This window comes from Oreochromis niloticus, linkage group LG19, assembly GCF_001858045.2.
Source record: "Oreochromis niloticus isolate F11D_XX linkage group LG19, O_niloticus_UMD_NMBU, whole genome shotgun sequence".
NCBI lineage: Eukaryota > Metazoa > Chordata > Actinopteri > Cichliformes > Cichlidae > Oreochromis > Oreochromis niloticus.
In genome coordinates this window covers 3,819,752-3,835,695 of record NC_031983.2, presented here as the reverse complement: position 1 = coordinate 3,835,695, position 15,944 = coordinate 3,819,752, and the positions used below count along the sequence as shown (strand labels likewise).

Below are 15,944 nucleotides of genomic sequence, written 5' to 3'. Positions count from 1 at the left end.
TAATCGTGTTAGTTTTTTGTAACCAAGTTAAATAAACCAAGGAGATGCTAACTTCAGAGTAGGTCTCCAAAAAAACTGTCATCCCCACAGAACTCTAAGAAGGAACTCAAAGCTCCTTTTTGTGTGTGTCTGTCTTTTAAGACAGATTGTGGTGAAATTTGTGTCTCTTTGTGGTAACGTTGGGTCTTTCAAACTGTTCACCAATAAATATTAAATAACTTCATACAGAGACCGAGTGGCTCAGGAATCACTTTCATGCATCTCCTATGTCTTGGGAGGTATCTAGACATGCTCGGTAACCCACTTATGCCATTGTTTCATTGTTTTCATGTGTTGCGCACCATGTACAAAACATGCAACCAAACCCAACCCAACAAAAAGTCTGATTAAGAAAAGAATAAACTGTTCCTGTCTGCTAAGCATAGGTTTCAACAGGTTATTAAGAGTGGGGATTGGGATTACATAATGTGTGTTTTCCACCCCTCAGCAGATGCACTTGGGCAATTCTGTGTTAATTAGTGTTTTCATCTACAAAAGCACAACTTACTGACAAAGTACAGCTTCAGCTTCCGAAATCAGCAGAGAAATCAGACAACAAAAGCACTACATTTTGTATGTGTGTATAGACTATCTTAGTGTAGACCAGTTTGAGTTAGACACCATCACAGTAAAGACATACTGGACTGTTTGTGTGTCTTCACCATCAAAGGTCTGTTTGAGGATTTGAGAAGCAAGACTTTAGGCTACAGTTAGTATTACAGCCTTAGTTGGGACTGGTAAGCTTGAGTGCCGTTCCTTCAGGGCAAGCAAGGTAAGCAGTACTTGTTATGAAGAAACTTACTAAGAAATGAAGTCTTTAATGTTTATGTTAGTTTAATTTTAATGGAGAGAGACAGAATATCAACTAAAACTCAAAAAAACCCCACAATACACAAAGTGGATTTGCACACTATTGAGTGAAACAGGAATTTGATCCCCCTACAACCCAGCAATAATTCTGGTTTACAGAGATTAGAATCAACTAGTCAATGAATGAATGAATGAATCAATCAATCAATCAATCAATCAATCAATCAGACACTCCTGACCCTGAACCATAAGACTACCTCGGTCTCCATGCAAGATTTTGCCTCATGGGGTGAAGATGATCATGAGAAAGGTGGTGGATTAGCCCGAAAATACAAAAGAGGAGCTTGTTAATGATCAGAAGGCAGTTGAGACCACAGTCACCAAGAACATCACTGGTAACACACTATGCCATAATGGACTGTTTTATTAGAGCACCCAGAAGGTACTCCTTTTCAGGAAAGCACATGTACAGGCCCATCTTAACTTTGCTAGTCAACATTTAAATGAAGTAGAGAAAGCTTGGGAGAAAGTGCTGTGGTCAGATGAAACCAAAACCAAGCTCTTTGCCACCAACTGAGGCAGAGTATGACCCAAAGGACACCATCCCCACAGTCAAGCATGGAGGTGGAAACAATATGCTTTGGGGCTGTTTTTCTACTAAGGCTACAGAGATGACTCCACCACACTGACGTACCAATGGATGGGGTCGTGCACCGTAAAATCTCAGACAGAAGATGGGTCCTGATGATGGGTCATGAATGAGGCTTCCTGCATGATCATGACCCAAAAAATACTGACAAGGCAACAAAAGAGATGCACATTATGGTTATAGAGTGGCTTAGCCAGTCTGCAGACCTCAGTCCTATAGAAAATCTGTGGACAGCTCTTCAAGCTGCCAAGCTGTAGCCAAGAAACCTGAAGGATTTAGAGAGTTTCGGTAAAGAGGAGTGGGCCAAAATCCTGCCTGAGATGTGTTTAACTCTGGTGACTAAGTACAAGAAACTTCTTACTGTTCTGTTTACAAACGCTTTCTGAATTTTTGGTTGATATTCTGTCTCTGTCTATTAAAATGAAACCACCATAAAACTAGTATAAAAGAGTATTAATTTCTTACAAATTCAGCAGGAGTTCAAATAATTATTTCCCTCACTGTAGCATACGGTAGTCCCGATGTGGGAATATACATAGCGAATGTAACAGCCACAAAACAGTTTCAGTTCTCTTTCTCTCTTGTTCTCTCTCTCTCTCTCTCTCTCTCTCTCTCTCTCTCTCTCGCTCTCTCTCTCTCTCTCTCTCTCTCGCTCGCTCTCTCTCTCTCTGTGTGTGTGTGTGTGTGTGTGTGTGTGTGTGTGTGTGTGTGTGTGTGTGTGTGTGTATAAAGTGATATATAGCAGTTTGGGTGTGGTTCATCTGAAACTGGGTGACACTGACCTCACTTTTGAAAACTCAAGAGCTTTTATACTCAAACAGGAAAATTCCTGCAGCAGAAGGAAATGTTTCAACTCTTACATATCTAATTAAATTCTACTTGTCTTTACTGGGTAAATGGTCTGGTATCCAGCACTTCTCTCCTTTTGCTCTGTACTCAGTGCTTCTGCACTAGAAACCATAAAAACCCTTCACAAATACATTTATACAGCATTTTAAGTTGAATTACTTTGTATCTACGGATAGATGCATTGGGGTTATACTAGTTACCCTCAGTTGAAGGGACAAAAAATGATTTTGATCTTCTCTTTGTGTCCTGCCTTGCTTGTCAATCATTTCTTTGCAGTGATGCCTGAAATCGGCAAGTATAAAAAAATTAAAAATGCCCTAATAATAACAATGATAATTGAGGAGCAGCTGAAGCTGAGCAGAAGGTAAATGAAGGAGTGTAAGGGTGAAGGAGGTCTGAAACATATGGAGGACTCTTGCTGCAGAGTTCTGTAACATCTAGAGCCGATGGAAGAGAGCAGAGAGAATGGCATTACAGTAGTCCAGATGAGATGTGACCAGAGTATGAAACCGGAGTTGAGTGCTAAATTGAGAAAGAAAAGGGTAAAGCCTAGAAATGTAATGAAGGTGGAAGTAAGCTAAACGTGAGACATGACTGATGTGGGCGGTAAAGGAGAGGGGTTTCTCCAAGATGATTCCAAAACTTTTGACACTATGGAAAGCGTGGACCTGACAGTAGATACAACAAAGGGTTGGGCATGTAGGCAGGATGTGAGGACAGGAGGGGGAAGAGAATTTCTGGGGTTCTGTAGAATAATACAGTTGTGTGTCATCTGCATAACAAATGAATTGCATACCAAAATTGTGGACGATATTTCCAAGAGGAAAAGGAGAAATTATAAAGGCCCCAGCACTGTTCCCTGAGGGACACCATGTTTGACTGAGGTAAGGAGGCGGACAGTCTTGCCTTGAATAAATTGTTTCCTGTCAGACAGGTAGACTGTTAACCACTTGAGTTCTGTGTGATTCCAATGTTAGCCAGATGTTCTAACAGTAACTTGCCATCTTGTGTCTCACTAAATATTAGTTTAGGATGTTTCCTTACCACCTTACCACCCATATTTTAGCTGGGTAAGCTTCAGACAGTACAGTCACTTATCAAGGGTGTGTCATTTTAGGTTTTTAGAAGACAAGCAAAGGAGGTAAAAACACCTTTACACTATTTATCATAGGACTGTATAAGTAGGTCTGTGAATTGAATGACTGGTAAGGGAGATTCCAGTTAGTTTGTTATATTTTTCCATGCAGTGGAAGACTTGCACAATAGATCAGGCATAAAAAGGTTCTCAGAAACTCTCCGTAATTCACTGTCATCCTGCTCACTTTGTCACTGAGGTTGCTGGGAAACATATTTATTTGTCCAGGTCTTAACAGGTAGAGCTAAAGTGCACAGTTTACACTGAACACATGGCTGAATGCGCATAGAGCACCATCGACCATAGCCAGTGTACTTAAACACATGTGTAGTACAAACCCATTCAGCAATCATACTTGTCCCTTTGGTTGCTTCATACTTTTCTTCTAAATGTGTTTGCCACTTCATCAACCTTAGGTCCAATGGATAACAGACATTTGGAAAGTTTTTGAAATAGAATACTCATATATATATATATATATGAGAATAAGCAAAAATGTACTGCCTAGTAAAAATGTACATAATAATAAAATGTAGAGTAATCATTTAAAAATATAAATGTAATAAAATAAAAAGAAGTACTTGAGAGTGCAAACCACCATGGCAGCTCCCTCTTTGGGCAGTATTTACTTTAAGGGAACAGTATTGTATTTTGAATATATTTATTTTGTTTTCCTTGTTTCCTTTAAACATGCTTTTAGTGTATTAAAAGCAAGTGCAGACTGCAGGTTTTCGTTATTTGCCCTGTTGAAACATTTTAATGCACCTGACATAATTTATAAGTATAAATACATTTATTTTTTTTATGTGGATTAGTTCTCTTTCTCTTAACTTTCTTAAATATGTAACCCATTTTGGGGTACTTTAAAGAAAGGCAGAAGACTTAAAACGAGATCAGACGTCAAATGTGACATGATATGTGGATAAAATGATATTGTGATATTTAGAAACCTATATACCAGTATCATTTCCCAAATGCCAATACAAACAAAAAGCAGCAGCATTTTAAAAAATAGTTTGAAAGATAAAAGACATTTTATGAATGTTTAATCTTTTTAGAACTTGAAGAACAGCAAGATATACCATTTCCTATAGACCTAAATGTTGCCAATACAAACAATGGCATTAAGAAACATATTTTTAAATAGCTCTGTATAGCACTTGTATCACTTTGACCTTCAGATCAAACTATCGACCTTAAAGATGAGGTCAGAGGTTAAACATTTATATGGTACTCTCTACATGTTTACAATACACTATTTTTTTAAATCAACAAACAAAGTTTCAACAAATAAATTTTCAAGTTTGCTTTGAAGACCTTGGGTGGACCAAGGCAAATTTTAATGGGTACGCCCCTGGCAAAGTTTAATCAGAATTCATTCAAAACTTTTCAAGCTATCATGTTTAAAAACACAACCTCCTTGGCAGAGGTAAAAATGATCAGAGGTTGGATACCAGCCTATCAGCCTGCAGGTCAGCTGGATTTCACAAATTAAACAGTGGAGTGTCCCACTCTGCCCACATTCACAACATCACTTCGGGGCAACAAACATCTGACTGTTTGTAGACACAACACATGTACAGTTGCTGATGATGCTTATTATGAAGGTTAATGAGGACTACCCTCAGCATTTCTAATGTGTAAATTCCAAAACCTAGAACACTGCAATGGCTTTAGTTAACATTAAAAGCTATTACACACCAATCTTTCTTATCAACCTGACCAAATTATTAAAGTCAATTAAAAGCCCAGCAGGTTGGCCTGGTGTCCTAATTTCCAAGACCCCAATGTGATCAAGCATCTACCAGATGTGCTAGCAGTAGCCCAACCTATGGAGGCCCCACTAGCTGCCAAGAGAACCAAAAAGGGCCACTGCTTTGTCACTCTCCCCATGGCTTCTGTGCAGGTCTCCTGAGCCCTGCAAGTCTGTTTCCACCTCCTGCCATCACCATTCACATTTACTGAGCCCTTGGTGGAGGCTGCAGGCAGCAAAGGTGTCTGTCCTTGCTAAGTGGGGATGTTGGCACACAAAGGCCCATCTGGTGATACCTGCGGTTTTAGAGGGAGTTTTAACCTTTGGTTGACTGTCTGGGTGTAACTTCCAACACACTCCACTGACACAAGATATAATACTGTTAATGAGCCAGGTTTGACTGCTTTCTGTGAGGATTTCATTTAACGTATTTAACTAAAACATTTCAAAATATTCCCATGAACAGTTATAGCAACTACTGCTATTGCTAGTGCCATTTTTTTAATCACGTAGTTTTAGTCCTTTTTACCCACACTTCAAACGAGTTTCTAGTACTGCTTCCTTTCATGTTCAAAAGTTTTAAAACCAAGAACATCTTAGAAAATCTTTCAACTTATTTCTTACGTCTATGTTTTACTTGAAAAAACAAATACACTAATCACTGCAGCTCAACAAACAGGATTATACTGCCTCTGTGGAGAAGCTATTTTTGCAATCTGTCCACCCTGGAGTTGTCCGTTCATGAATAAATGATGCTGTTAGCACTGAGTGCAATGTGTTTCACGCCCTCCAGCTTCAGGTTACACTGGCAGCTTCAGGTGTTTGGCTCAGGTTTGTCCCAGTAGATGTGAGCCTAAGCAGTAAATACAGTCATCAGCTGGGAAATTTTCTGCACCTATGAGATTCATTACAGCAGACAGAGAAAACACAACTAAGAGGCACAGAACACACCCCTGCAGGGTCAGTAAGATGACCTTCCTCTGATACGAGCTGTCATTGTTCTCTAGTGGTTCTATTATAGGACAACTAATTATTTCACATGTTCCAATTCATTTAAAAACGGAAATGCCTTCTCCTTAAACGTCTACTTCCCCTGCACTGCTGGAACATAGTGAATTTATCATTTATTTCACAGTGCAGAGGTGCAAGCCTTTGTGTGCATGTTGGCAATGTCACAAGTATGCATTACATGAGGGAAAAGCACCAAAAACAATGAGGAAATAGTAATTATTGGGATTTAAAGGCAAACAAGCTAAATACAACCTTGAATGTCAAGCTACTAAAATTCACTCTGACCACTGTCAACCCTGAGGAGCATTGTCCAATGGAAAAATCCAACATTGGAGTAATTATGAGTGTTTTGGTAACTCATGGATAAAAGAAGACATCTGATGATGTCTAAAGACTTTGCTGAAGAACTGCAGGTAAGTTTTTTCAATTAAGCTATTGTTTAGGTAGAAAGACTTAAAGTCTTCAGCTGGAAGAGGCCAATCTGATGATCTTATATTGTGAAGAATCTTAATTTTCAGAATGACTGTAAAGATCAGATAATTAAACACATACACCCAAGAGCTGTCCACATTTACTTACTCTACATTAGCAAATCAAAGGGGTGATTGGCTGTGACACAGTTAGAATAACACCCATTCAAAGGACAACACATCATGGAGGTTTAACTTTTTTGTAATGAGAGTATAATGATGTTACAATAGTTGCAGACTAAACATTCTGAGAGTTGTGGCCACAAAATTCAGTATTTACAGTCAGAACCTTCACAATAAAACTGAGAAAAAAAAGGATGCAGATATTTTTCGAGTTTAAAGTTTAGCTTTGGGAGGAAGTAATTGATTTAATATCTAACTAACTGCAAGTAATTATCACAAGTTCACAAGTTCAACTGGGAGTGATGATACATCCCCAGCCGAGGGTTAACCTAGACATAACCCTAACGACAATTATCTAACCTAATCTCCTAATTAAAAAGAACAGAAAAAGAGTTAGCGGTAATAGCGATATGAGAAATACAATTCAGCTCACACAATAAACTAATGCAGTTCAGTTTATGATTCTCACACAAACAATTTCACAAGCAGCTGGTTGGCTATTTTTAGGCTGCAGAAGAGGCAATCAAAGGGACAAGGTGGCTGTCAGCAGGAGGTCGAGATGCTGCTGTCCATGCAGCTGTCCAGTCTGCACTCAGGAACTTATTTACAACAGGCAAGCTGCAGCCTCCACCTGACTCAACAGCAATGTTTAATGGTATGGCTTTGGCTCACTGTGTGGCTTAAGAGGTAGAGCAGGTCATCTAGTAACAGAAGGTTGGGGTGGTTCAATCCCCTCCATGCCAAGTATCCTTGGGCACGATACAATACTGAAAAAAGGGTTGGTGGGTGGGTGAATCAATCTACTAAACATTTACCCACACCCACACACACACACACACACACACACACACACACACAACCCATACACACATCTTTGAGGGAGGACAGAAAGATGTAAACACTTAAATACATTCTACTGGGAGGAGTCAAACATACAAATAACATAGCATGGACCATGGATCATAAGAGGGAAATCAAGATTTCAGTCATTATAGCAATCACCTCAATGATGATTGAGCAACGTCCATCCACTGATTAACCTCCTAGGACCTGGCGTCCACATATGTGGACATCACATTTTGGGTTATTTAGACCAAAATGCTCAATTTTGCTCTACAAGGGTCTGATATCCACTTACGAGGACATTATACTGCTACTGTTCGATTGAAATTTTAAATGAATATCCTTATATGTGGCTCTTATTTTTCTTAAAAACAAAAATAAGGTAAAAAAAAAAAATAAATCTGGTGATTCTTTGTTTTTACATTCATCAGGTCCCAATCAGCCCAAATATCAAAGAGAAATTAAAAATGCATGCCGTGGAAGAGTTCAGCTCTTAGGAGGTTAAAGGCAGTGTGTGTGTGTGTGTGTGTGTGTGTGTGTGTGTGTGTGTGTGTGTGTGTGTGTGTGTGTGTGAACGCTACAAAGAGGTAGAAAGTAAATGCTTCTATTAGAACTCTGTTACTGCAATCAGACTCCACCCACTGATGACAGACTGGCAGGAGATCAACACATGGGACCAGAGCCCTGTGGGCAAACATCAACTCCACCCTGTAGACAATCCACAAGCCAGCGTCTTTGCCAAACATGCAGCTGTAATGTGTCCATAGAACATACTCTGTGCTAAGGGAAACACCAGACAGGCAAAGCAGACTTTTGTTATAAAATGGAAAGGATGGCAGATATAACTATTGTTTTTCCTTCCAATAACTATCCACTCTATGACATCACAGACAGATTACTGCCACAAACATTTGCATGGAAGTATATATGAGATAGGAAAATTTTACTACCGCACAAAATCCAAAGCAAAAGCCATACCACTGACTGCCAACCCCTTCACAGTTGACGTATTTCTGTTTTAAGTGTCCTCCAGCTCTCCTAAATCCCTCCCTCAATAATTTGAAAGTTTATATTTGCAAATCATAAGATCATCATTGCCATCTTGCTGTTTCGAAACTTGAGATGACAACAATGGGTGAATCTCACTGACAAACTGAGGAATTCTGCATACTGTGGTGTGGTCCATCCTGGTCACACAAATTAGAAAATCTTAACATCATCAGCTCTGCCACATGCAAATCTGACAAACAATACATTATAGCAGGTCTCACAAGCATCTTCTTGGTATTCTGCAGTAGGGCTGCCACAAACAATTATTTTGATAGTCGACTAGTCACTGATTATTTTTGCGATTAGTCGACTAATCAGATCATGCATCCATTGGAGGTAAAACATACAGCTTATTGCACCAGCATGTATCTGCTCTTATATAACTATCATCAGCTTACAGCTTTAAGTGTTTAACGTATGTGCTAACTAAAACTAAAGACAAGATGATAGTTTATTAAATTTTAATGAAATTTGCAGATTGTTTCGATGAAGTTTAATAAACTCAGCCGTCTGCTCCTTGCTATCTAAAATATGACAGGACAGCGGAGTATATTCTCGAGCATCTCACACCTCTGATAATCAGTTGTCTGCTTGACGTTTATTCAGCTGTGTAAAAACTATAACTTTAATCTCAGCCAAACTGATTTACTCAGGAACAAATAAAATACTAAAAAAGCCAAACAATAACATTTTTAAGTTATCTAAGTGACTTATATATCATGTTTAACCTGAGTAGCGAAAGACAGCGGTGGGTTTGAAAACGATTTGCCCGGAGTCCGGTGTTCTCACCGGCTCTAGTGAGCCTTGAACCCCAGCTAGCTACCGAGCTGGTGGGTAACAGACGTCTCCGAAAACGTCGGAGCGCTTTTGAAAATATGTGGTGTCTTGATAAACTGAGCAGATATTTGAGGTTTACACAGCTATATTCTCGCCTGAAAATATGTTAAACGTTTATTTTGTGACCCAGAAAGAATAATAAGAGTAATATTAAAACGAATTACCTGCCGCCATTGTTGGAAACTGAGCTGGGCCGCGCTATGAATTCTGGGACACAGAATAAACCTTCTTCGGGGTTTAACGGCAGCTGGCATCCTTGTACATGCAGTGCTGCCGTCTTCTGTTTCAGTCCATTATTACACTCTTAAATCCTACTACTTATTCCTGCGTCTTTTGGGATCTTACAAAGCTTCAAACAACGCGTTGACTATTAAATTAGTCGTTGACGATTTTGATAGTCGACGTAATCGTGACTAGTCGACTAATCGTGGCAGCCCTATTCTGCAGTCATAATTCACCCCTGACCCTCTCCACCCACTCCACCCTGCCTATAAGGGAGGATGTCACTTTAAGAGGGACGGACTTGACCTCCTGACTATGAATGAGGAAGCTGATAAGGTGCTGACTATGAATCCACAACCTCAACAGGGTTGTCCGATAAGAACAGATGGCTTATCCACAAAATCCACTGCCACTCAGGTATCCGTCGTTCACTCATTTATTTCACAAAATCCGAGGTACACATCCATAATGTCAGTGAGGGGATTTAACGTGCTGCAAAATGCTATATGCTGTGTGGGGAAGTGATGGTGTGGTTTCTGTTGGAAAGAACATAAAAGTCTTACATAATTATGTGAACAGAGTGAATTAAATGTGTAATACAACAATACAAACAATACTGGGTAGTGGAACATTCAACCAAAATAAGGGAGTATCAACAAATGCTAATTTTACTATTTACATAAATCCTAACTAGGCACTTTACACTACAGCCAACATGAGAAATTAGTGACGGTCCCTTAATGACCGCATGGCAGAGGCTGCTTCGCAGTAAACGGCAGTAACATTCGGTAAACAAAGTGTGCGCCAAGGATTTAAACAACGGAGGATAATGGCCGCAGCAAGGAACAGACAGGATAAAACACAGAAACTTACAGTCTCATGGACAGGGGCGGATCTAGAGAAATTTTCTTAGGGTGGCATGAGGGTGGCAAAGAAATCAAATGGGGTGGCAAAATCAAAGCCTTTTTTTTCCCCCAAACACATATGCAGGTGGTTACATATGGTTAAAATGATTCAAATGCAGTAAGTATACACGTTTTTCATATAAATATAGTCTATAACTTAATTATTGTCTGTAGCCCACATAATTATACACTTTAGTTACATAAAACATGTGAGTTTTGATGTTATGTATTGTATAGCCTGTATAATAAATAAATATGTAGCCCAATAAGTATGAAATCCAGAAAGCTACACAACATGGGGCAGTTCATTTACAAATACAAGTCTAACTTAAGTTTCACACTGTTTTTTGTTAAAAAACAATCACATTGTTACAGCTTAAATTACACAAAATGTCAGAAATCTGCACTGTCATGAACAAAAATTTAAACCTAATTTTTCATGATTTGTTGGATTAACCCTCTGAGGTCTGAAATACAACCGGCCATTTTTGACTCCTTTTGAGTTTACGTTTGTATTTCACCCTCAACTTGTTTCATTTTATTTTTCCCCCTTGGCTTGTTTGGTATCATTCTTTTCAGCTCAACTGAATTTAGTTGTTTTTTTCACTGACATACTGCATTAGTATTACTGATCTGAAATCACACAAAGAACTTAAAATCCTAGTAGTATTTTTTTACTGTAAAAAAAACCACAGACATGTTGAGTAAATTTTTATAACTTGAAATGCAAATATAAATTGTACATTTTGTAAACATATACAACTATTTATCTAAAAATGCAGCCAATACACCTGCCGTTTTTTTCATTTTGTACAACCATTTAAAAATATTACTAAAACAAAAATGAGAGAACAATCAGGTGTCGCAATAAGATGCCCCACAAATGATGTGTGCCAGTAAAAAAAAAAAGTTTGTCCACCAAAAGACAGAGGAGAACAGCACAGGGATAAACCTGCAGGCCTGACAACAGGAGGTGTATCACTCCGCTGGTTTTCTACTTAGTGACAGTGTTTACACTGCAATGTGCCTTTGTGACATTCATTAGTGCCCTCACTGACACACAAAACAAAACGACTACACAACAGAACAGCTACACAAGACAACACAACACACTAAGTATACACTCCACACTAAACGTCACAAATCTCCCACATCTAAAAACTCTCTCTCTCCCTCTCACTCGCTCGCTCTGTCTCGCTGCCATTACCGTCACTCCCAAAACTCTCCCCTCTTCCTAAACAACCAAATCCCACGTGTTGACTTTTTTTTTAAATTGGTCTACATGGTACATTTTTCCCCGATAGGAAACGTGGCTTTTTTCTTTCTTTACTGTTTTCGCGCTGTCCTTAGAAAACGCTTAAAACACACACACACAAAAACGTGGCGACAGTATTTAGTAAAAAGCGTGGCTTATATATATTATCATATCTCTGGATTTACTAGCCTGTAATTAAAATTTAAAAACTTTGAACTCCAAACTTTCAATATGGGCTGAAATAGAGACTCGGCGTGGCTGCAGCTTGTTGCTATGTCAGCTTAAAATAGTCATGTGATTTGGAGGTGCAGCGTGTCCGTGGACCACAGAGGGTTAATAACACTCACCTTCCTTCCATTTCCAGAGTGTAACATCCAACCAAATGTGTAAAATCCGAAATTCCCATGGTGTTGTTCAAAATGTGCTCTGGCACAATCATAAGCATCGCTTGCTACTGAAAATATATTCAGTTTTAGCATTTATATTCAATGTTGACTGTAACTACGCTCAAACTGTTAATGCTATCTTATTTTAATAAACAACACTGTCATATGCAAAACTGGGGTGGCACTTGGGGTGGCAAGGGATCATTTTAGGGTGGCAGTTGCCACCCCATGCCACCCTTCTAGATCCGCCCCTGCTCATGGACACACACTGCTAACAACATAAAAAGGAACGAAAATCCACACGGTAAGTAAACCTCTGCTGACTCTCCCCACCTGTAGCTCCGACCGAACTCTCTGCGTCGAAGTGTGTGCGTAATGATGAGGTAGAATTGTGTTTTCTGATTGGCGAAGAGGATGGGTTGCCTCACCGCTCATTGGCTAATCGGCAGCTTTTTGCTGATATATTTACTCGGCAGATGTGGCTCTGTTCGTCAGTACCGCCGACTAGTGATGGTAAATTTGATTCTTTTTACTGAATCGAGTTTTAATGAGTCACTCACCAAAGTGAATCGGGTTTTTTGAGTCATTTGATTCACTGAGTCAGTTGACCAGAGAATGCAAAAAATGTACATTTTCAATCAAACTTAATTTCTTTTCTCTTTTCATGTATATCCTACTGCTAAGATGAGTGATTCTAAAAGAAAACTATTTTATAGAGCAAAAAAGAGCAAAAAAATTTCTAAAGGGAACATTTATTTTGTTTATTTTTATTTTATTAGTATTTTCCTTAAATGTGTCAAATATATGTTTTCTCATCTAAATGCCCACTGAGCTGTGTGCCAGGGGGCGGTAATGCGCCTTAACATTGGTTGCCAACCAAGAAGAAGAAGAAGAAGCTGTGAGCCAGGAGGGAGGGGGTGAGTGAGTGACTGAGTGAGTGATTCATTCGCTCTATGATTCAGCACAGGAGGGAGGGGGTGAGCGAGTCCTGAGAGATTCGCTTACGCTTACGATTCAGCACAGGAGGGAGGGGGTGAGTGAGTCCTGAGTGATTCGCTCGCTCTATGATTCAGCACAGGAGGGAGGGGGTTAGTGAGTCCTGAGCAGTGTTGGGCAAGTTACTTTGAAAAAGTAATTCAATTATAGTTACTAGTTACTTCTTCAAAAAAGTAACTGAGTTAGTAACTGAGTTACAATATTCTAAAAGTAATTAATTACTTGGAAAAGTAACTATTGCGTTACTTTAAAAAAAACAAAGAACGTTTAACCCCCTGGGGTCCAGGGTATAATTGGCCATTTTTTTACTACTCTTGATTTTCTCTCCACATTTTACCTTTAAAAACTATTTGCTTTGCCTTGTTTGGTATCATTCTTTTTATCACAACCTCGCGTGCCTGAATTTACAGTCATGTTCTCATTTTGTCATACTGTATAACCAGAATTGATCTAAAATCAGACAAAAACCATAAAATCAGAGTAGAAAAAGTTATATTTTTACTGTAACAACCACAAACATGTTTAATGAATCATATTTCATAACTTCAAATGCAAATATTAATTGTCAATTTTAAAATCCTATGCACAAGTTTTGCAAACAACAAAGTTATTTGCATCCATTCACCTTGATTTTTTAAATAACCATTTCAAACTATTTACAGAACAATCAGCTGTTCTTCAATAAGATGCCACACAAATTATTTGTGCCACTCCAAAAAAATATTTTGTTTCCACTACAAAGGAGAACATCACAGCCTGATACCTGCAGGTCTGACAGCAGCAGGTGTATCGCTCCTGTTTCTACCTGGAGACAGCAGTCGCCTCATGGTTCTGACACACAACACAAGACTATCCACAACACTACACACTAACTACACAAGACAACACATTAACTACACACTCCAAACACGCTAAACGTCACAAATCTCACATCTCAAAACTCGCTCTCTCTCTCCTTCTCTCTCTCCCTCTCTCTCTTTCTCTCTCTCCCTCTCTCTTTCTCTCTCTTTCTCTTTCTCCCTCTCTCGTTCTCTCTCTCCCTCTCTCTTTCTCTCTCTCTTTCTCTTTCTCTCTCCCCCTCTCTCTTTCTCTCTCTCTTTCTCTCTCCCCCTCTCTCTTTCTCTCTCTCTTTCTCTTTCTCCCTCTCTCTCTCTCGCCGTCACTCCTAAAACTTCCCCTGTTTTGTTTTGGTTTTTTGCTCATAAGCAGAGAGTGCTTGCTAGCGCTAACGTGGCAAAACTATTGAGGAAAAAACGCCGCGTATATCTTGTTTATCATGACTCTGGTTTTACGTGGCTTATCAACACAATTTAAAAACTGGTATATATCACCTTGTTGCTTTGTCTTTAAGTGGTCACGTGATTGACTTACCACGACTACTTTATTCTTCCTCAGTCAAACAGCAGCACTCGATTGTTTTGCCCCCTTAGCTCCAGGTGTTGTGCTAGACAGCGATCGTGATTGCCGTCTGCGGGAGCGCGCAGCTGCTTAAAGCTGTAGCACCCAGATTACTTACAGCTACTTCTGTGCAGCTGATATAAGATGTGGTAAGCTGAACACAGTTTCAACCGTCTGTTTGTTGAAAAATAGTAACGGACCGCGTTTCCTTGTTAGTAACTGTAACGGCGTTGTAACGATAGGAATAGTAATTAGTTAGATTACTCGTTACTGAAAAAAGTAACGCCGTTAGTAACGCCGTTACTTGTAACGCCGTTATTCCCATCACTGGTCCTGAGTGATTTGCTAACCCTACGATTCAGCACAGGAGGGAGGGGGTGAGCGAGTCCTGAGTGATTCGCTCGCTCTATGATTCAGCACAGGAGGGAGGGGGTTAGTGAGTCCTGAGTGATCTGCTAACCCTACGATTCAGCACAGGAAAGGAGGGGGTGAGTAGCTCAAATGTGCTGTTAGCATGTTAGCAGAGCGATGCTACTGTGAACCGAGGAGCTATTGTCTTGATGTGAGATTCTACTCAGGGTTTTTTCTTCCAGTTCAGAGCAGAAATGTTTTTGTTAAGATACTGGATGTTGTGTTTTTCTCCACAATTTTAATTATAAGCTGGATATATTGCTGCTAACAGCAACAGGGATGAGTCAGTGAGTCAGTTGGGCTTGTGAATCATGATTCATGAGTCAGTAAAGTGATTCTCGAGTATTGAACGATTCGTTCATGATTCGCGCATCACTACCGCCGACTGGCTCTTCTTCACCTCTCGTGTGCATTGTCCATTGCTTTAAACTTATCTGTCACATACTTCTCTGCCACTTCTGACTTCCTCTTACAGTACCACACTTCCTCTCTTGGCACCAGCATCACATGCACCACAGTGGAGCTGTTTCTAACCTTCTCTGTATTTCTCCATAAACACTGCCAAAGCAAACATCACATATGTAGTGCTCTTTCTCAGCATGAAACCATACTGCTCCTCACTAATCATAACTTCTCTCAAAAGGTCCACTGCTCTCTCTTCAAGACAACTCTATACCTTCACAGGTGGATTGATTCCCTTCCACTCTTCGCTCTCTTCATACCTGCCCTTACTTCGTCTTTACTAATCCAATTACACATTGTTATTTCACAAAAATGCACTCAGTCAAACTGCAGAACTTCA

General features: G+C 39.6%; 1 protein-coding gene across 1 annotated transcript in view; it reads right to left on the bottom strand.

Annotated features, from left to right (window-relative positions):
- The window catches only part of ehd4 (EH-domain containing 4), a 46,723-nt gene that overhangs the window by 15,673 nt on the left and 15,106 nt on the right, over nucleotides 1-15,944 (bottom strand). The gene's annotated exons all lie outside the window — the stretch shown is intronic.